This window comes from Urocitellus parryii, chromosome 7, assembly GCF_045843805.1.
Source record: "Urocitellus parryii isolate mUroPar1 chromosome 7, mUroPar1.hap1, whole genome shotgun sequence".
Lineage (NCBI taxonomy): Eukaryota > Metazoa > Chordata > Mammalia > Rodentia > Sciuridae > Urocitellus > Urocitellus parryii.
The window spans coordinates 23,675,221-23,699,658 of record NC_135537.1 but is presented as its reverse complement, the minus strand read 5'-3'; the positions used below and the strand labels follow the sequence as shown (position 1 = coordinate 23,699,658).

General features: G+C 34.8%; 1 protein-coding gene across 2 annotated transcripts in view; it reads right to left on the bottom strand.

Annotated features, from left to right (window-relative positions):
- Trps1 (transcriptional repressor GATA binding 1) overlaps positions 1–24,438 on the bottom strand; it is a 240,671-nt gene that overhangs the window by 51,236 nt on the left and 164,997 nt on the right. The gene's annotated exons all lie outside the window — the stretch shown is intronic.

Here is a 24,438-nt window from a genome sequence, read left to right as displayed (position 1 = left end):
GTGCCTTGACCAACGACCAATACATAGTTAATGTTCAATAAATATCTGATAAACAAATGAAAGAATGGCCAATTAACCATCCTGAAATATAATCACATCAGTGAAATTCATGATCAACCAGACAGCAGATTAAAAAGTAATTTAACTTCAATGAAATGTCACTTTTAGTTCAGTATATAAATTTCTCTTTATTGAAAGGACAGTAAGCAGTCCACATATCACATTAAGTGTGCTATTTGGACCCTCACTTCAGGTTTCTCTAGAGTTAAAAAATATTATTTTTTTCTACACAACTTCAGTGTTAATATGAATAATATTTTATTTTTATATAATAAATACATTAGAAGCTATGTTTACTAAGTACAGAAAATTCTTTTAGAGCAACATTTTGCTAGTTGATCACAGTGGCATCACAAGTTCAGGAAAACCATAAAGGTAGCCACTCACATTATTTAGAAACTTAAGAGTATTCTTTCTTTTATTAGAGTTAAACTTTAAACCTAAGCTATAATATTTAAGATCCCAAATTGCTTTAATTCAAAGGAAGGGCTATGAAATGCTTAGAACAACTTATCCCTCCCTCCCTGGCAAAATATTTGCAAGATGCATCCATTCAAGCAATAAGAGCCATTTTATGATCATCTATTATGTTCTAAGGGGAGGGCACTCACACATAAGCCAGAGAAAGTGCCTGATGTGCTTGAGTTTTTCATAGGTAATATAACAAATGATGTAATTAGTAAGTAAAATATGGCCAAATATCTATAGCTAAGGAAGAATTTACAATGCCCTGCAATAGAATAGCAACTGACAGTTTTGCCCAAGAGCTTCAAGGAAGGTTTTTCACACTCATAGACACAGGATGGATAGGGCTGAACAAGTAGTGCTGATGAATCCTTTCTTCATGTTATAAAATACAATAAAAAAGTTATCATATAGCTACTACCTATTAAGAAGTCAATGTTCCAGGTACAATACTAAATGCTATATGTGTATTAAGGATAACAGATACATAGATACATACACACGCATATATAGGTGATAAAGATGACAGACTGACTGTCAATTACATTTTATTAAGGCAATTAATAGTTTGCATTATAGCTATTTGTTTACTCTGATGCCTTCCCTCTATAGACCATGAATCCCCTGAGGGGATAATGTGTCCCCAGCAACAACTAAGCTTCCTTCCCCATGGTAGGCATTCCATAAAGGTTCCGTGAACTAACGAACACCTGAAACAAGTCCAAGTCAATTAATATTTGTATGCCTCGGATTTTTTCAATCTAGTTGGTCTCTAAGGAACTTGGGTGTTAAGAAATATCATGAAGTTTCCCTTTAAGTTTTATTTTGATTAACTAATTTCTATAAACTTTAGTTAGCTTAAAGGGTAAAAATGAGAATTTGGTTGTTTCAGGGGACAATTAAAACCTGCCTGCATATCCCTTATTTTTGAACCCATCAGTTCCCAGATAACAAAAATGCTTTTTGGTTGCTTTTAAGTCCAGATCATTTTATTTTCCTAAATCCTTTAAAATTCAGAATTACTTTGAATGTACAAATATCAAAACAATATAATTAAGAAAAACCTAACATATTCTAACCTTAAAACAACCAAGACAAATACAAAAGAACAAACCAAACTCACTACCATTGGAGTTCAAGCCTCCTGTTTACCTGCCTCGGATACCTTTCTTCTTTTTCCTTTACAAGAGTTAGCTACTATTCAAAATTTAATGTGTATCTTTCCTGTGCCCAAAGAGCAATGCCTATGACCAGAAGTGAATGAAATTCATAATGGGATTATGTAACATACAATCCTACTCTCAGTTTCAACAGCGTTGTGGTTATAACAATCGACTCCCCAAGGTATCAGTGAGTTCTCAAGCAACTTCTGTACCCACAGATTATGAAGACATCTTCCAGACACTCTATCAGTTGCTGAGATGATAGAAAAATCACTGTGACTAGTCATCATCCCTTCATAGGATGGCTTAAACCAATAAACAGAATTTACCGTGTAGCAAAGGGCAGGATGATGCAGGAGTTTCTAACCAGGACCTAGACTGGTTGCTGCTGTTTTGTGATCTTGGTTAAGTTAGTTAAAATCCTGCATACATGAGTCTTCCAGTCTATAAAGGGAGAGGACAAAGGTCTACCAGGCAGAGTTGAACAAGGAGTGAATTCATGCAAGTATGATACTTAGAAGAGACTATGGCACATAATCAGTGAACAATAAATGTTAGTTTTTATTAAATCCTAGGTCCACAAATAAAATTTTATGAAAGAAGAGTTATTTCTGATCACCACCTCCAGAAACCTGAGGCATGCATCTAAGAAAAGCACACTTTGCAATCTTCTAATCATGAGGTCTCTATATTTTATAGTAGTAGGTGTTAAAAGACTAAAGCCAGGCAATCCTGATTCTAGACTTTGTTCATTCATCTGATGCCCTTCATGAGCACCTAATAAACACCATAGGTGTTGTAGACCCTGGGGGTGCAGTATGACGAAGCTAAAAGTACACTGCCAAAAAGTCATACACTGAACTCACAACTGCACCAAAATTTGACTTTATAGAGGATCCCTCATTTGCTACCACAAAAGTTTTTATGGTGGTAGTTTTGAGTCTTAACTTTGTCATCTGTAAAGTGAGGGCAGTAGCACCTGCTCTTTCCTCTTCATGTTGCTGAGATGAAATACAATCATTTCTGTAACAAAACATTGTGAAAGCTGAAATAACATCTGAATGAATATGTTCTGATATGAGCACTTCCGGTTGGCTGAGATGTATGAAGGCAGGGAGTAGAGGAGCATGGGAAGACACATGTTAACAACCACTTGTCCCTCACTTACGCTGAACACAAAGTGGGCTCCTAAAACCCAGACTGTATGAAAAAATAAAATAAAATTTACTATAGTCAGTGTGAAAACTGAAGAAAGGAAAAGTTCATTCTTTCCTGAGAAATTCAACTACTGTGTCTTCAGAGGGAGTAAAATGAAATGCAATTTGCCACCCTCCTCATAAATTCTCTGTCTAAATTCCTAGACACAACAATGACAGAATTGATGTAAATTCTCCTAACCTTAGAGGTCAGATTTGGGGACCTCATGGAGTGGTGCAAGGGAGTTTGGCCAGCTGCTGACCACACTCAATCTGTATGAAACCAAATATCTGACTCCTGGCTGGATACTGTGAAAACCCTCTTTAGAAGTAGTAACTGCTGAAGCACTTCCTTAATTTCAGGTTCTCAGTTATTCGAATGACTGAATTTTAAAATAATTTAGTAAATTGATATTGTAAAACAGAATGTCCCCAGCTTGAGAATTAAATTTAAGTTTTCCTTATTTCAGAGGAAATACCTTCCCTTAGTAGAAATGTAGTGTTAACCATAGCTTATAAAGTACAGATTTTAGATTTGGTTTCAAAACTAGTATTTTAATGAAATATATATTATAGTATAACAAATATACCACTGAAATAAATTACAGACATCTTCCTATAAACCACTAGTTTATAGCTTAATGCTAAGTACCTCTCTCTCCAATTTGGCACTTTCAGTATTGAAATTGCTCGAACATGCTCAATGCTTCACCTCCTTACTCCTGAGCAATTAGCACCTGACAGCTGTTTATTATGAAAAGCAAAATAACTAAATTGCTGTCCTGATATATTTTTTGTACTTCAGAGTCAGGTAATTCATTAATTTCCAGTTAATAAAACAGCAAAAATCTTGTAACAGGAATTATCGTGCTTTTAGGTAAACTTCTCACTTTTCATTATATCAACATATTTTATCCTGGCCATCAATCTAATTATAGCAACATTATTCCCTAGTTTTGACTCTATAAAAATGCTAGGCTCTTGGGGTCAAGTGTTCTGTAACCTGCTTATCACTCTTTATTTCTGGATGGGATTCAAAAGAAAAATTTAAAAACTACAATAAAGTATTTACATCACAGCTGCAATATAATTGCACTAAAACTATTGGGAACACACTTGAACCCTGATAGAATGGCTCATGATTTGTTCTTGCCTCACAAGGGCACAATATTTTACATAATTTTTTATACAATACAATAGGTTAGGTTTGAAAAATTCGCATTACAAATGTCACATTCACTTCCAGCAGGAAATGTGCAACAATATGTGACAATACTGAATAAAATGTTGAAACATGTTTTCCTTTTGTTTTACTTTACTCATTTTTGTAATACAACACTGGTTACTGGAAAATGCCTTACAGCTTTATTCAAAACACATGTTCAAAGATTTGAATGAAAAAAACTTTGACTCTCTCTGGAACATCTAACCGATATATCATTGGTGTGCTTTAAATTTTTTTCTTACTGTCAGGAACACTTTTATGTCTTTAAGATTTATTTAAACTAGTTTATTATATAATGAAGCTTGTCAGATCATAAGAACAAAGTCAAACAAGATGTGCTATATCAAAGTATAACATTTAACATATAGATTTAAGTATACATATCAAGTGCAATGCAATCAAGCAAAGTTTAATCTGAAAATGCAAATGCTTCAGATTATTAAAGCCACATCTGTCCTTTGAAGCATAATTTAGACTGTTTATCAAAAAACTATGTGTAATTATTCTCTCCCACCATAGACTTTAGAACAACGAAGTCCTTTTCATAAGAAATTTTCAATTTCACTTTAGAGTTGGGAATTTAAATACTTAACCACCAAAGAATATAAGAACATAAATGTAAAATTAAAAATCTTTACAATGTATCATAGTATAATTGCTATGTTTGATTGGTAAATCGGGGGGTAATATTTCAAAAGACGTTTCTCCAGGGTTTAATACAAATTCTAAATGCCTTTGGAAATCAATTCAACATAGTTCCAACATCAGAAATGTGTTGTGCTTAAACATAATATTAAACATTTTAAATATAAAGCATTATAATACATTTGGTTTTCTGCTTTAGCCAACAGAAAACCATCAAAAGTGGCATTTTAGCTAGTAAAGTAGAATTCTCAAGCTCTAGAAAAATATGATGGAGCTTTGAGTTCTAAATATCCAAAGTTCTTAAGCTTTAAATTTATAAAATAACAAGTTTCTGTTTTAGTCCATTATGATTCCTTATGTACATCCATGAATCTCCATACCATTCTCTTAAATATATTAACTGAAAAGGTACATATATGTCCTCAGGCAGCATTAACTCTGAATATCTGAGGATGAAGGGGTTCATTGAAATATTATTCTAGAGCAGACCTAGTGTTTGTGCAAGGCATAATCTTTTACTGTACATAGAAGAACTGAACGTGACATAGAAGCTTTGTGTTTATAAAATCTACTGAAAATGAGGGCTCATTTTATCTTATAAAGACTCACTTTGATAATAGTCTTATTATAAAGCAGCAAAAATCTATACATTTAATTGGACTCCCTGAGCTATGTAGTTAAGCTTAAAATTAAAAATTAAATATGTATTTTGAATCCCCGCTGAAAAATATTAAGAAGTATTTTGCATTCAAGAGTGAAAACTTACTGCTGTGATTCTAGATCACCAAGGCTTCCTATACAAAGTAGTGCTGACCACAGTAGCACAAATTCTGCTTATGCATTCAAATTCAATCTACAATGCAATCTACAAACACTGTAAACTATTATTCCATCAATATTTAGATTCTTATAAATTGTAATCTGCCTTCAGTAATTTACATGGGGCAGAAGACAGAAAGTGATGGCTGAAGGAATTTCCATTTGAGGGAATGAGGGTATAGCAATCCCCACCACCATAAAGGGAGAAAAAAAAAAAACTCCACTTGCCGTAAAATTTTTAGAAATGTATTTTCTTACACCTCTGTGATTCCACGGGGATGGGGGTGGGGACAATGCTAGATGGCAGCACTGATTGTATTTAATTTTTGGAAATAAAATGATGTCAATAGTTTGATGGATCAGTTAAAGAACAAACACAATTCTGCAATATTACAAACTCTGCTGTCATCTATTTGGAAAAGGAAATTGTTGACAAACGTAATGTAGGCTTAGTGCTTTATTTCCTTTCCCTGTGTTTAGAAAGTTTGAAAATATTTCTGAAACCTTAATGCTAACTCTTCAATGAAGTCAGGAAGAGCTTCGAAGAAAAAAAAAATCTACTTTCAACGTGAGAAACAATTGGTATGTGGGAATTTTATGTCCCAGGAAACACCTGAAATCACCACAACCTTTAAGACATACCAGTGATGGATCTAGAATGGCTAAGGCTCAATCAGCCAGGGCAAGAAGGAAACAGGATGGAAAAGAGGAGGAGGCAGGGGCTGAATTAACACATAAGCATTTCAGTAGATCCTGCTCTTCTCATTTTCCTCCAGTTTTACAAATACCCAGAGGCGTTTCTTTGCAAATTCTAAAAATAAAGTAATAAACTTTAATTCCTCAACTTTCATAATATTTTGACGGATTCTTCCAACTTTAATTTCCTTTTCGTAATGGTAGTGTGATTTGCATTATGTTACATTGCTTCATTTTGCCATAAAAAAAGTTAATCCCCAGAGAACTGCTCTAAAATTATGCGCTACTTTAATAGACATCCCCTCAGAATTGAATAAAAATAATTTTCTCATTGTAATCGTATCCTCTAATGGTTAGTAAGATCTCACCATGGACCTGTATTTGAAGCCAGGTTTGAATTTTTGAAAAGAAATTTTGAATGATATTCCCATAATGGGTTCTTAATTCCTTCTCTCTCTCTCTCTCTCTCTCTCTCTCTCTCTCTCTCTCCTACACACACACACACACACACACACACACACACACACACTCACACACAATAATTTATATAAAGGAAATGAGCAGAACTGGTTTATTTAAAAACTGGGGAAGTTATGAAAATAAGAAATCACAAAGTTACTTGGTTACCTCAAGTAGAGAGGCAGTGTCCTTTTATTTCTCCTCTATAAACGCAGCTCTGGCCCATGGAAGGTAAAATAGTAAGTAGAACACTCATGATAAAACCTGCTCCAAGAACACTACAATGGAAGAAAACCAGAGGTACACAGGTGTGAATGGAGTAAGCTCTTCAAAGCAAAGAATTAGGCGTTTTATTAAAAACATTTATTATCATCTCAGTAACGCAGAAGGCTGAGGCAGGACAACTGCACGTTTGAGGCCAGCCTGGGTAACTTAGCAAGACCCTGACTCAAAGGAAAAAAGGGGATCGGAAGGTAGCTCAGTGGTGGAGCACCTGAGTTCAATCCCCACTATCAAAAACAAAAAACAAACAACAAAAACAAATTCTCTCATTTGCCTTCTGTCAAAGTCTGTGTATTCTGAAGTTTCTTATGATCTGGATTTCACATATTGATACACAGGCTTTCACATATTGATATATCCTAGAGCTACGATACTACGACAGGGAATAATACACTTTTGAAAAATGGCAAGAAGCAGTACAACACTGGAAATGATGTTAACAGATGTGAAAGAGGATAAAATGGAATATGGTAGCTGGTCAGCTGCAAAGTCACTAAGTGCAGAGGATGGACCTTCCACAGGACAAGAAACTAGCCTTACACAGAGTTTCTTTGCTCTGCTCTGACCTCAGTGTGTAAATAACCCCTCCCTTCTAGCACACCGAAGGTTCTCTGTTATCTAAGCAAAGAGGGTGATTATTTCTCCCACAGGCCGATCAGACTGAGGTTCTTCCTGTCACCACCAGAAGATCTGCTGTAACCTTGGTAACCTTGGGAGCAACAGAGAGGTTATCCAGGTGTGGTGCCCCTGTGCAACACAAAGGAGAAGCAGTGAGGCACCTCTCTGGCTTTCACGCCTACAGAAGTTCACCACCAAGACTTCATTGTTCTTTTCTCTAGAATACTTCACAGGCGAGGAGTGACAAGCTACAGCATTGTTTTTGTTTCTGAGTTTAAATTTCCAAAATACTAATGGCATAGTGATTTATATAACTGTACCTCATCAAGATACATATACAGGCTTTTTTCAATTCATGTTTTTGAATAGTCAACTTATAATTATCTTCAAAGGATCAGATGCCCTGCAGTTTATTTCTGACAAATCATCCGTTTTATTGTTTCTGACAACGTTACCCACTCTGCTTAATTAAACAGTTTATTTACATAAATGAGATATTTGCTTAATCTAATCCAGGATTTTAGGAGGGAGAAATGCTTTAGGAATAAAAATAATTTTCCCTTGCATATACAAACGAATGAACAGGACCTCCACGTAAGTGTTGATAAAAATTAACTTGCAGAATAAAATGGAAGTAGTGATAAAATTGAGTAGAGGGACAAGGTGTAAAAGCAAGCAGATTCCAGCCTTTTGAGTCACATATTAACTGTGTGGTTACTTTGTCTAAGTTATGAAGAATTTTCAGGTTAGAGACAATCTCCCATGAACAATAAACCCCTTGCCAAAGCCAAATGCAAATGATTTTGAGAAACTTTTATATTTCCCAACAGCACAAGAAAACCAAAGAGAAGAGCAGAGCAGTTACCATAACAAAACATGAGAAGCAGAAGCAAAGTTCATGCTACACTGATGTTTTTTTGTTTTTTTCCTTTATAAAGTACACACACATAGCAGGAGAAAGAAGCTGTAGAACTCATAATGTATTTTGGGAAAAAAGAATATACAAAGACTATTACTTGTCTTCTTAAAAGTCGTCATACTTGAGTTAAAACACCCCCCCTCACCACCACCAAACACTGAACCAAACAAAACTCCCAATTGACAAGATGAAACAGTGTGAAGTGGCCCAAGATTCTTATTCACAATTGCATAACAGGCTCCTTGATCTTCAATATGCTTGGCAGCAACAGCATGAGCAGATATTGTGCAAGTTACAAATTAACCAGCACATCATTAAATGGTGCTTAAGACAGTGCCTGGTGTTGTCTTCAGTAAATTGGCTAAAATGTGAATATATTTTTTTTTTAGCTATGACTTTGCCCATAGTATCCAAATAAATATAGGCATAATCATATTATCACTTTTCTTCCAAAGAATATCACTGGGTTACAGTCAGGTTTTTGTTTGTATACCAAAGACTACACTATATCAATACTACCCATTGGCTATAGCTCTAGCCCAGTTCTATGAAAGCTTCTGGAAATATAAATCTCTCAATTCATTTCATTAAAGGTTACTACTAAAACCATACTATTCCCATGTGTCCTGCATATGGTTTGGTCTTTAATAGGTCAACTAACTATGAAAGGACAGGATTTTAAAGACAATGTGTCTTTACTTCTCTGGCTACAAGGAATACTAGAACTGTCTGAGGAATTCTCATTGAGGCAGTCTCCTTTAGATTTTTCTAGCAGCATTAGTAGTGTTTCTACTCTTAAGAGTGGAATGTTCTCTGAATAAGTGACTTTAAATCATACTACTTTAAACTTAATGTACCTCCCAGTCTTTTTTTTTTTTTTAAAGAGAGAGGAGAGGGAGAGAGAATTTATTTATTTATTTATTTTAGTTCTCAGCGGACACAACATCTTTGTTGGTATGTGGTGCTGAAGATCGAACCCGGGCCGCACGCATGCCAGGCGAGCGCGCTACCGCTGAGCCACATCCCCAGCCCACCTCCCAGTCTTTAACTAAGATAAATAAATGAGAAATAATACAATGTGAAATCAAAATAATTTTTGCAAGATCCGATAGCTATCCAAATTTGAAAAAAATGGAGTTTTGTGTACTTATTTGTGTTCCATTTACTTGAACATTTAATGCATTTTTTATATATTACAAATATAATTATGTAGGTGGGCATACAAATCCATTAAAGATTGTGCCTAACTACAGTTACAGGCATGTATGTGAGTAATACGAACAGAATAACAAGTATTCGTGTTTCATTGCAATCAGACATTAGTTTGTTTTAAAAAAATAAGTACCTTTGTTTTGACTGGTTAATGTACTTTTGTCAGAAAGCCAGTCATTTAAGATAACTGAAATAGAAGAATCTTTTATTAAATATGACAATGGTAAATATCATTTAGGAAAAAGCAAATAGGTACCAAATGGGGAAGAGGCAGCTGCCAAATTTACTTAATAATGGACTTATCTATGGCTCATGTTCTCTATGGTGCAAAACCTGAATATGCTTTAGGTTTTACTACTCTGTATTGGAGAGCTTCCTTTCAGGTCGTGTTTTAAATGCCTAAGATGTATTAAACAGTCCTTTAGAGGAAGCTGATCTTCTGGGCAATATCTAGACATGGAGTCTTCTCGTCACTGTGGGCAGTACTTGTCTCCACAACACAAAGCTTCAATCCTTGATTAATGCAAACATCACAGAAAGCTGTGGCTGACTTGAGCCATAGCCTAGAAACTAAGAAAACACTTGGATGTTTCTTTGCAGAACATGAGGCAACTGCATCAAGAGTCAGATCAATCGAATTTTCAGCATCTATCTACCTCATTCTCAGATTCTAGGGCATGCGCTATACATCACTTCCCTTCTACTTATTGTGGATCTTTTAATTAAAGCATTAAAGATGATAGCTGACCTTTCACTTGTGTTGACCAAATGGCTTATGCTTATTCCAATCACTGACATCTATCATCCTTAATTAGCATCTACTAATAAACAGCTCACTTTTGAAGTATATTAATTACTGTTTTATGATGTTGGTTCCTATTATCCTCAACGTACAGCAAGAACCGTAAAAAGTCTGGCATTTTCCAGCACTAAGGGGCAGCATATGTTATCTGTGATTCATGTAAGTAGCATTAATATTTAGTGGAGTGACCTGGAATAAACTAAGCATTGTTACTTTATGGCCCTGCAGGAACTGGTTGATTTTCAGCACTAGAAACGAGTCTTTCTGAGAGAGACATGGAAAGGAAACTTTCTAGTAAGGAAATTTCAAAATCATTCGTGTAATGAGTGACAAATCAAAACGATAAAAGAAAATCCCAGGTTTAGAAGAAATGCTTTATTCTATACATTGTATAACCACAGAATGCAGCAGACATTCCCTTTTGGGATATTTGTGAGTAATGAGGAGAATCAGAGATTGATTTCCCTGTTAGGACTTAAATAAATGATTTTAAGTTATTTTAATGATTTGGTACTGTGGAGTACTACTGTATGTCACAGTGGTTTCTGTAATGTTTATTGAAAATTTTTCACTCTTCATTGCCAAGGGATTATTACAATAGTTTGCTAACATCACTATAAAAATATTCTGGGAACTAAAGATAACCTTCTTTCTCCACCCACCGAAAAACTTTAAGAGATCAAAATTTGCTAGCAGTAATTCACCAAAAAATGCACTTAAAAATTCTTTGAGACTACAATTTACCTCAGTAACTATATGATCGTGATGACAGAACCTTAGAAGGTTTCTAACTTGACCTTGTTTAGAACCATAAATCTGTCCACTAAAACCACAAGACCACACTCTGGGATGCAAGAAAAAAAAAGAGGGGAAAAGAATTTCTAGAGGAAGAAAATTCACCACTTTCCACAAGAGCTTGTTAGCAAGTGTACTATCACAGAACTGAATCACATGCTTTATTTCTAACTCTGCATTAAAATTTTTCCCTTGTTGAATTATCAGTGAAAAGAGAACAGTTTACAGTCCTATCAGGGTGGTAAAAGCACCTGTGTTTAAAAATGGTTCACTAAGGAGCCGAAGGGAATAATACAGCATACAATAGCAACATAAACTTGGTCACCATCTAAGTGATACTGAAATACTAAAGACAAAGTATTTCTGTTAATTGCATATGGAAGACTGAGGCAAAGTTTCAATTTCAAGTAAAAAAAATATATATTTTTTTAATTTTGAAAAAGTAAAAATAAAAAATGGGGCAGGGGTAGGTGGGAATGTTTTCAGAGACATGTTTGTGAATTTAGCACTCCATTTAATAGACACCAGAGATAAATACTCTGTTTGTTCATGGGTTATAAAAACAGCAAACCATGATGGTACAAGCTCCACTGGTCTCTAAGAAAAAAAAATGGCTTTCTAAGAGGAAATTAAAAATCAAGTATAGAATGAACTTACTTTCTTCCTGAACTAAAATATGGAAATCAGAGAACAAATACTTTTACTGCAGGAGTTTTTAAAATCCAAGGCCATAAAGAAAAAAATTGAACAAACAAAAATCGGGTTCATAAAAACGCAAAAACAACATTGAAAAGAGTTCCATGATAATAGGCAATATTTTATGAACTTTTATTGTCATAAAACAAATTTAATCATTTAATGGTTATTAAGTCAGCATGAAGGTGAATAACTGCTAGGGATGCTGGATAGTGACTTTAGGACAAATTTTTGAATTGTAACAGAATCATAAATTTCTTATAATGAATAGAATTATAAACACACCAAATACACACACACACAACATACAGAGTTCACATTTTCCTTCCTTATAAAACCTGGATTACTTTGCTTTTGCAATTAGTTGGTGCCAATTTGGAATTCTTCTTAGAAACTATCATAACTGCATAAGTACTTTTAATTCACTGCAGAAAAACCTGAAGTCTATTTAGATTCAGGAAAAATTGAATAGAAAGCAGTTCAGTTGTCTCAAAAATATATATCATAAGATGGTGAATACATAGGGTTTTCTCTGTTTGTTTCTTTTTTTGTTTTGTTTTTGGCTATGGGGGATTGAACTCAGAGGCACTGCACTGGGCCACTGAACCACATTCCCAACCTTGTTTTGTATTTTATTTAGAGACAGGGTCTCACTGAGCTACTTATTAGCAGGTTGCTTTTTAAAAATGCACAGTTTTTAAAAACAGGAACCATTATTCCAAGATTCTGTTAATACCAATTTAATTCCAATAGGAAGATCATTAGACTGAAAATAACCCATCATAGATTGTGCCACTGACATACATTTTAGCTGTTCTATCTCAACAGTGAGAATTTAATACTGAGAATGTCACTTATATCAAAGCACATGTAATGCTTCACATTATGAATCAGTATTTAAAAGTAGTCAGTGTTACACTCCAGTGTAGTAGGAGTTCTACATCTCTAACCTGTTTTCACATTTACCAACTATGATATGCTCTAGTTCATAGCCAAATAAACTTGAATAATGGAGAGTAAGTAACAAAACAAGGAACCAAAATAAACTGTTGCAGATTTTTAAATATAAAACATACTCTACCACAAATGAATGGTCAGAAAAAAAATATTTTTACTTGTTTAAATGCAAGGAAATCATGTATAAAATGTTAAACCTGATTCATTAAGTACAAAACAATTGTGTTGGGAATATCAAGCTCAAATTGGGACTAGTAATTAGCACAAAAAGATATCAGAGTAGGAATTACTTCCCTAGGAAGCATGGCAGGCTTTGACTCATGAAGTATAGCCAACTAATCAACCTTCTATTCAACATATAGCCTGTGGCTCCTCTTCTGCCTCCGAGCATCTATTTTTGAAGAAAATCATATTGTAACAAACAAGTAATTCTAATTGAAAATGCAAGAAAGAGCCAGGCGGAAATTTAGCTTCTGCCTAACCAGCAAGCAGTTCTTCCTTTATCTAGACTTTGCAATTTTAGGTTCTCAATATTTGCACAAAATTATGAATTTTTATAAATGTTTGAGTTTCAAAAGGACAAACACAATCAAGCAAAAGATTCACAGCTGATACAAAGATGCCCTTGATTTCAATGAACAGGAATAAAGACCATTACCTGCCATTTCTGAAAACATCCTTGGAATAAAGCTCAAAAAACACAATGCACATTTACGCTTCATCTCCAGGTAATAAATATGTTGCAAACATATCAATTCCTTCAAATGTCTGCATTTCTGAAAAACTCAACAAAATTAGAGCCATTATTTTAAAAGTCACATTATGAATTAAATTTTATACTTTCCACTACTGAAATATAGCAATGACACAAAGTTAGTTAGAAAGTATCCTCAGTATCCACATCCATCCTAGGTTAAAAAAAGGGAAAAAGCACCTGAGTGGATTCAGGGAGAAATGTGATACAGAAATATTAGTGCAATATTTATCATTTTGCAGATATGAAACTGGGGGAAAATGAAGTGTTAAAAGCATGAAACTTGGAATAATAAAGCACACTGATAATAAATATGTCACAGAAAGTGACATGACCATTAAGGAATTTTTTTTTCTGAAAATAAATTAATCAGGGATATGTCGGAGGTGACCAATATCCTAGTGTAGTTTTCAAACTCCATATACACCATTAGCTCCAGAAAAGTTGGGTTCCCTACATCTTCTAGAAGTCCATAAGAATCTAGGATTGCCCTTATATCTTTAATTCCATGGAAGGTTTTCTAGGAGTCTCTTAACTGTTCATCCCACTATTTCTTTATCACTGATAAGAAGACAGAAATGGAAAATACCCCAGAGACAAATGTTCAGCTCACTGTGGTAGATACACATGCTTCTCCAGCTTCAATCCACAATCCAGGAACTAAGTCATATCTTTTAGATGTAAAATAACCATGGTCTGCTCCATAGGCTGAGTTACCCAATAGTAAGTTCTATCAGAAAATGGCCTCTTGCTTCTATCTCTGCATTACAGCATATATTAAAAAAGGGAATAATTCTTACTACAAGGACATCTACTTCTCAGTCTACATTCTTTTTGTTCTTTTAACATCATGTGCCCCTGACAAAGATAGATTTCTACATTGTCCTTTTTCATGCCTGCACAGTTATCTATGCTGTTTTAACACAGTATATTCAGCAAAAACCATGCTGTCAGGTTTCAATTGCTTTCAGTCTTCTTCTCTCCCTATCCTTTACTTTGTCCAATACAAACAATAACAATGAACATCCACAAGCTTAATATTTATTTTGACTGCATTACCAGAAGTGGACATGTGAGATTTCTAGTAAAGTGTGCTGATCTAAAATTCTACTCTCAATTATCAAATTAACATTTAGAAAGATATAACAATTTACATCAAAGCACTACTTAGAGTATACCTTTATAATGTGACCGAAAAATAGAATTTCATTTTTATTTAAAATTTATGTTTTTGATAAATAATGAGGTTGAAATTAAATTGCATGCTTAATGGCTATATTTCTTCTTTTTTGAATTTTATTGGCTCAGTTTTAGTTCCATAGCTCAGTTTTTTTCAGGAAACAAATGTTTTTAACACATTATAAATTGAATCATAAAGACTATAAATATTTCTAGCCTTTTTACATTGTTTGCTTTCCATATGCTGTCGGGGAAAACAGATTTTCAAAATGAGCACAAAGGATGCATTAAATTCTATTTTAAAAAATATCATTCAGTTAAGTTTCAATAAACAGTTTCAGAATACACATGTGTATGAGACCAGTGTTGTGAGGGGATTAACTAATAAAACAGGTATGATATCCTGACTTCACTTTATCTTTTCAAGTGATCTAAAAGAGCATTTAAAAAATAATTATAATACCTTACATAGTCAATACAATTATTATTTAAATAATGGATATTTATCAATTCAGTAAATATTGAACACTTAAGACTATGGTGAAACTAAATGTAGACCCTAGTCTCACATATCTTGTATTCAAATACAGGTGGCACAGTTATCACTGCAATTCAAGTGAGATAATACAAACTGAATCAAAGATTACTTTGAGTTGGAAAAGTTTTTTTTTTGTTGTTTGTTTGTTTCTTTTGTTTTGCTTTTAGAGGAAATGGTATCTGACCTGGAACTGACTGACACAAGCAAGATACAGTGGTCTGTATGGTGAATGAAATAAAATAAAATAAAATCATGAAAAAGAAAATTCTCTTTTCCCTGTGATCCAAGCATGGTGTTGATCAGTGGGGGGGAATAAACATCAAAATAAAAAACAAAAATCAAAACAATAAAACAAATGAATAAACAAACAAAACCCACTACAGTCAATTTCTTAATTAATTTGGTCTTTACAAATTCTGTACATCAACTGCCCCTCTTTTCAGGATTGTATCTTTATATTGAAGGACATCAAAAATCACTGTCAGCAAGAAGGTATACAGTATATATTATACAGAATGTATGTGGAACAAAAAGGAAATAAAGAGAAGCTCTTATATACAAGTAAGTCAACTTGTCATTATCTTCTGGTCTTTTTTTTTCCAGAGAAATACAGTTCACAGAATGTAGCTATATTCCTATTTGCATGTGTGTTATGTGAGGACTCAACCCAGGGTTTAGCACATGCTAGGTGAGGGCTCTACCACCCAGCCATCCCTCATTCCCTCATGAGTTTTGCTTTTAATAGATAACTGAAGCCAGAAAAATGAGCAATGACAATCTGACGTAAACCCCAAATGCATTTTTTAGAAGTTTCTCTCCATAGCATTTTCTCACAGCATCAGAAAATCCTTAAAATAGTGTTATGTGCAGAAAGAACTAGATGACTTTACAGTTCCCAGATTCTATGACGGTCTGTCACTCCCCACTGGTGGATGGACTAGTTTCAACAAGAAAGATCAAAATTAATAGGGCTTGGGAAAGCAGATGCCTTCTTCAGTTTGTTTCTACTTGGGGAGTGATATGATTTTATTTTCCTTTCTTTCATTTTTTTCCCTTTCACCCCCACCCTTTATTCTACTGAATGCTATCACAGATCAGAAATCTACCTGGAAGATTGTATGAAAGTGAGAAACACTCTTGTCTTAAATATCTAACTACTCACTGGAAGATGCATGCATGCAGAGGATGCCTATATGATATACATACCTGTATACCTCTATTTTTAATCCCATTCATTAACAAGTTTTAAAATAGAAGGCTTCTTTTAAAAGACTGCTTTCTAGAAATGATAATACTTGCATGCAATGAACCTCTTTATAATTGTCAATCTAGTATAATTAGTTAACAGGGTTTGCTGTTGTATAATTTTTCATGCTAATGATTTGATTCAATATGAACCCTAAATTTATGTGCTTGTCAGCCATAAAATAAGTTGGCAGAATTATTAACATTGTTTAGAACAAAAGGTTTACTACAGAATACTTAAATATATTTTAGATTGAAATAAAGTATTAAATGTCACTCCTCTTTGTAACATTAGATAGAGAATCATTAGGTTAGATTTACTTTTTGCTATTGGTTGATGTTTGCTTTTCCTTTTCTGGAAATATGCTGTTGGTCTTTTTCCAAGTGCCAGTCCCCCTTTCAAGTATCTAATGACGAAAAAAAAATCAGAAAAAAGCAAATAATTGGCAAGTAAGACATGTATATAGATTTGACTTGTTCACCCACTTTGGGATCAGAAATTTTATGCTTATAAATAGTTCTTCTAAAGATGGGTTGCCACCAAGAATTAACAAATCTAAGAATCAAAGTGTGACCTCACCAAATATAATTCATGGAACACACATGGTATTTAAATTCCAATTTGCCTCAACACCTTTGTGGAGTCACCAAATGGTCCTTTGATCTTCACCAACCTCACCACTCTCCTGCAAGGATTCCAATACCGAGTGTGATCCTGACAAATTACAAAGGTTTAGAATATGACAAATTACAAAGGTTTAGAATATGCTGAAAGTGGAGTGATACTTTCATAATTCAAACACTAGAGAGCCTCATTTAACTGTACCAGATCATTAAAAACTAGGGCATAAAAACTATTGTGAGAACCTTATTCATTCCAGAATCTGAGCAACTACTTTCACTCAAGATACTCCTGTCAGCTCATCACAAATAAAGAGAACTATTTGTGGAACAGAGATTGACTATGTTTAGAACTGCTTTCAAGAACACAGTGGAGACCTGGAGAAGTGTATCTGCTGAGAACGCGATTCTTTTTTTTTTTTTTCCCCTGAGTTTTTCTAAAATGTTTCAGTATAGCTCAAATTTCAAACTTTTGGCCTGAAGCTTCGATTAAGAAAAATTCTACTGAGCACCATGACAGATCAGGTGCTGCAAAAGGAACTGCGAAGAATATAGAGATAAAAAGCAGGCCTTGGGAAATTTGAGGATAATCAGGAAGAGTATAAGGTACAAATATATAAAATACAGGGCAAGATAGGACAGGATGTTCACATGTCTTTTGCAAAATGCTCACAGAGTACAGACGAGGAAATGAATTCTTAGGGTAATGGGGACTTTCAGGGAAGCTGAAACCAAGACCCTAAACTGATAACACCTTACTGGCCCATTCCCCAAATCTGGGCATTAGTTTAGCTCTATAAATGACAGCTTTCAATGACAACTAACCAAATGATTTCTAACGAAGGTAAATATATGTATGTTTAGACATTTAAAGTCCTTAGCTTGCCACATTTTGGCAAAATAAAATAAAAGCTAATCAATAAATAAAAATTGATTCCACTAAATGATAACTGAACATTTAAGGTCAATTCTGACTTTGAAAAATTTTATGGTTATAAATCAGCGAATTAATTGTACTTTACAAAGGAGTTTCCCTTGCCTTAATTGCTAAGACTAACTAAAATATTTAAAGCTAGAAAACAACGCAATAAAATCTCAAGTAATGGCTCCATCTCCTTTTGCAAACACCACAATATCAGGAGAGCACAGCCCTGCCCCCACAATTTTAAGTCAGAAAGCAAATCAACATGGGCTTTTAGTGTTCCCTAAACCCCAACAAAGTCAGGACACATCAATTTAATAGAAGAAGGAAATCCCTAAGGCAGCGTAACTCCTTTGAATTCTTTTTGGCTCCTTTCATCAAAGATCAAATCTAGAGAGAATATGAAAACAGCTTCAGTTGACCATCAACATGGTTACAGCAGCAAAGGAAACAAGAATATAACTTCAATAGCCAGGATCCATATCCTGTGGGCATTTCCGATCAAAGAGCTCCACCTTAACTGAAACCAAAATGCACAGAAAGCCATGGGAAAACCCAGAAAGATTAATGTAATTATTTCCATGTGATCGATATAACTGGTTATATAACTTACTATCTTCTCTAATAAGCAGTAGCAACTTGGCATCTTCCTTGGCATCTTCCTATGCCACCACCCTGCACTGTAAATACACACACACTGGTATTCCACCAATGTGTGTCTTGCCTTCAATAGGGCAGAATTAGTGCTTTATGCATCCTTACACTCCTAGCTCTTGACATAGGTCCACCATCAAAAAGCTGAATGAATGAAGTGACAGAGATCAGAAAATATAATTACTGGGATGAGAATATCCTAGACATCATATTTGGACTTGTATTTTTTAGTTTAATTCTGAGTATCCCATGTAAAAGAAATAATTACCTCCACTGTACAGATAAGATTTAAGCTCACAGATGTTGAGTAATTTGCCCAAGATCACACGGCCAGTAGTTTACAAGGTCAATATTCAAGTTTTGTCTGATTCTCAAGCCTATTCACATAAATAATGCAGGCACATGAGAAACACACTACTTATTCTTTTTTTTTTTACATAAAACTATAACCAGCTAAAGGTATAAGCACATATCAGGTTGTAAATTTAGTTCACGTAACATAATGTATCACAAAAACAAAGTTATGCTTATAATCAGCGCCTGCTGGCCTCTAAATAGATGATTTTTTTGTTTGTAAGGTATATAAATGGTAACAACTGAGTTTCCTCCCAACAGGATACCACAAAAAAAGAAGAGACCATATTTCCAGGATCCAAATATGCTTTCCTCATGTGTTTGGCTCATAGTTGCTCTATAAAATGTATTTAAAAAATAAAAGCAATTAAAAATAAATAAATAAATTAAATATATGTTCTTCCTTCTTACTCACTGTAATGCCGTAATCCTGGATAAAAATAAAACAATGTAATTCCTGTTCTAGACTGGAATGAGAACATGAGGAGTCATCTTTTCTAGAATAGTGAAAGCATAATTTTTTCAGTAAAATAAACGTGGATGTGTCTCAACACAAGCAGACCACCCCCATATCAGAAAATCTGAGCATTCACTCCACACTTTTCATTAGCATAAGCTGGAAATAAGGTTACGGCAGAGAAAATACAGGTGAACACAGCACCATAATATGACCACCCTGTGTTTAGTTTCAGTATCTATTATTTAATTTTAAAGATTTCTAAAAGTTTAAATATCCTATATTTCAGAGATGATAAATTTTAGTCTTATGACACAAGTCTGAGAGAGGCAAGTCAAATATAATGTCCCCATGATAGAAGGAATGTCCAAATCACTGAGAAGTCAAAGGCTTCTTGAATACTGCCCTGCAAAAGGCGAAAAGGACAAGTCAGCTGGCCTTTGTCCTGTTTCCTTTCAGCTCTTTGGAGTCTTGCTTCCATATCTGAGTTTGTCATCTGCTTAGTGATGCCTTATAAAAGTACTCTTTTTCAAAGAAGCTCAGCTTCGACTAAAACTGCTTTGTAAATGACTTCTTCCTGGAAATAACACCAACTAATGTGAGATCCTACAATGCCATCTTCAAAATTTGGTACTTGAGGAAAGATGCTATATTAATTTTCCAATTTTATCTCATTGATAGACATGTTAAAAAAAACTCCCAAAATAGTACTGATGCATTCCAAGACATCTTCCAGGAAGTACTGTTGAATGAGGAAAACACTATTCGGCTATCATCAATCTTGAAAAATAAGTGGTTCTGAGGCACTGCCTCTAGAATTACATTTCCTTTGGGGGTTATATAATCTGCAACTCCTTCTAAAGGGCAGAATTCTAAGATGGCCCTCTGAGATTCCTGGTCCCTGAGGTACACATATTTTCTCCAACTTATTTGACAACACTGTTCTAGGAATTACTGGGAAGGGATTTTTCAGATGGAATTATGGTTCCAAATCAGTCAATTTTCCAGCAGGAGATTACCCAGGTGCCCTTAAAGACCTCTAGCTGGTCTCAGAAGAGAACATCAGAGATGCGCCTTACCTACCTAGAAGAAAGCCAAAATTTGGGGGGCCATGTGGCAAGGAACTCTCCATAGAACCTGAAAGTGATCCCTGGCCAATAGCTGGAAGGAAAATAGAGACCTTACTCTCCTACAGCTGCAAGGAAATGAAGTCTGCCAACAACTAGTATGCTTGGAAGAGGACTCTGAACCCAGGAGAGCCACAGGCTGGCTGACACCTTAACTTCTGCCTAGTAAGACCCTGAAAAGAATATCCAGTCGGGCTGTCCCCTAGTCTTCTGACCTACGGAGAATCTGAGATTATAAATTGGTAGTATTTTAAGCTGCTAAATTTAGAATAACTTGTTACACAGCAACAGAGTAACACTTTTTCAATGTGTTCCAGGCCTTTCTGAATCAAATATATAGTCACTGTATTCACTTGTATGTAGTCCCAGTATATACTGTCAATATTATCTATAGACACTACCTGGGGGTCATGTTAAAAATCTTTGCTTCTTGAATACTGATCACAAGTTTAAAGCCAAATTTATGGTGGAATAGAGGGAACAAGGCACAGACATAGGGTTAATAGGTCAATATAAACCTAAGCACAAGTCATTAGACACTTTGGACTGGGGCATGATATGATTAGGAAAGCTTCTCCTAACAGAAGCCACAGGATGGGTAGGAGAGAGGAAATCCACACAAAGGAAAAACAGGTAGTTGACCGGAGGTGATCGATCAGGAGAAGAGGGAAGAGGCTCCCTCTGAGAACTGGGAATGAAAAAGAAATTAGGCATGACACATTTGAAGGAAGATTAGATAAAATTATCTTTTTCCTCATGCTGTTATAAAATGTTCATATCTAACTTAGACAGTGGGGAAATCTTTGCCATTCATTCTTGCAACAAGTGTTTATTGGGTACCACTTATGTGCCGGGCACTACTGCAGGAGAGAAATACGGCAGAGAGCAAGGGAATGCCATGCCTTTAAGGAGATTCCCTTCTGAGGGAAAGCAGAAAATAAGTAAGGAGAAAAATAAGTGTGTGTTACTTGTCTTTGACTCCTCAAAGTCTAACACTATGGAATGAATACACAAAAACAATAATTTATGAGAGATTTGGGTGAAGGATAAAGAGAAGTTGAGCATAATTCTGAACTATTTGTAGAAGAGAGGCTGAAGAAAAGGAAATGCCATTGAAAGAAACAAAACCTGAAAATAAACCAGAAATAAACTACCCTTGCTACTGTGTCCTCATCAATAAAACGAGCATAATAATAACTGCTTTCTAGGGGTGTTAGGAATAAAGAAGATAAATACAACAGTGATTAGAATGGAGCCCAAAACACATAAGAATCAGTATGTAAGCATAAGTAACCACTATAATTAATTGCTCTTTTTTATAATTTAATAGGAACACTATTTATACCACTTCCTCAGGGTATACAATAAATGCAATTTCACAGGCAAACAAAAGAAAACAGGAATCAATTCCAATGATTCATTCACATACATCTACTTAAAATTATGTACATAGATATATATGCACTTTCTAACTTATTAGCCATTCTACACAGATAGTTTATATAAACTGAAATTTGCAAATTCGGGATTTGGTTTTAGTACTGATAGAAACTTGTGCTACAGGTGTCAGTTCCTACAACTTTCTAATGATTCATAAATAATCTAGTCCACTATGATAAACTGGCTCAAAAAATAAGAAGTGAGCCAGGTGTGGTAGTGTACACCTGTGGTCCCAGGAGCTCAGGAGGCTGAGGCAGGAGGATCACAAGTTCAAAGCCAGCCTCAGCAACAGCAAGGCACAGAGCAGCTCAGTGAGACTCTGTCTCTAAATAAATACAAAATAGGGCTGAGGATGTGTCTCAGTGGTTGAGGGCCCCTGAGTTCAATCCCTGGTACTGGAAAAGAGAAAGAAAAGAAAAGAAAAGAAAAGAAAAGAAAAGAAAAGAAAAGAAAAGAAAAGAGAAAGAAAAGAAAAGAAAAGAAAAGAAAAGAAAAGAAAAGAAAAGAAAAGAAATCATGGAAGCACACCATTTCCTGGAAATATCAGTAACAAAGGACATGCTTTAACTTTTGTGACAAAATACTAACTTTTGGCTCAATACCATCTCAGAAGCAATATGACATAAATCTCAGTCTGTGAAATGGAGTCTTAGGCCTAATGGAGTCTGGCCAAGTGATTATCAATTACTGTCATTTTTTTTCTTCATAAAAACAACAGAAGTTATAATGGCTGCCATGATTCAGTAATTAAGTGAAGATATACAATTTACACAAGTGAAAGAAGCATATCTGAATACTAACAGAAGATAAGGTGCAACAAAGAATTTACAACCACAGTTAAAAGTTAAAACTTAGACATTCCCACTTCTAGGCACAGAGCTAGTGTACTTCAGAGCCACTCACAGGGAGGACTACAGAGCATGGCTTTCAGCCTTGTTTGTTTTAATTGTTATTGTTGTTCTTATTTTCTTTGTGTCGGGGGCTAGGGGCATCATGATGCTAAGTCAATCATATTGCCATAATATAAGTACAACCACCAGTAAACCAGCAGTTTGTACCAGTCTCCCTAGAGTGTTTTCCAGACTACATTTTTCCTTTTCACTCAAGATGACTTTGGAAAATTCATACAGAAAGGCAGAAAATATGACCTATAAGGATGAAATCACACCCTGGGAAAATTCGGAATTAGAATCATCAGCTCATAAGTAGTTGATGATCACTACAATGGAGGGTAAGTTATGTTTGTTTCAATGCTTTAGAAATGTTCTCATAAAAACACAGAGTGCATGCTCTTTTTAGTAGGTCACAACTATATCTACTGTTTTCCTTCTATGGTGACAATATTCTGTCTTCCAGAAGTAGAGTCACAGTGATTTTATATATCCACCGCATGAGAATGATGTTCTTCGTGTACTGAGAAGCAATCTACATGACGTACTGTGGCCTGGCCTTCCCATCCTCCCTATTCAGCCCTATTCTTGTTCAAACTTGGATACATACCTGGCTTTAAGAGAATTACATGGTACATACATTTTCAGTTAGAAACAGATGTGATACACGGGATACTAGCAAAATGTTAGCATCTTTCATCACCACATGTGGGACCATATTTTGTTATTTAATTTTGGTGTAGCCACATTGCCCAATTACTCCCATTATACAAAACCAAAACTAAAATTCTGATTGAATTCTAGACTTAAAAAGAAACAAGTTTTAAGAAAAAACAAATTAAGGGTCTTTTTTTTCCCCCTCTTAAACTCTACTTCATAGAAAAGACAGAATTTTTCCTGCAGCATTCAATCCTTTCCAATTAAGAAGTTTTATAGCATCCCATTGTCTGACAGAATTCAATTCAGCAATCACATTTTTCTTGGTTTACTAGTAAGGAGTTAGGTTTTTAAACATTAATTAAAGAGTGTACATTTTGTTTCCATTTACTCGTATCAGAAGATTTTGAGTTATGATGCTCTGAGGCTACATTATGTTTTAATTTCAAAGAGTGACTTCAGGCAGGATGAAAAAGTATATCTACGACTTTTTAAAAGGGCTCCTTTAAAGTTGTCATGACTTTTCTAAAACACATTCAAATTATAATTATGAAAACTTTGAACAAATAAGTTATTTTACCACTCTTTTAT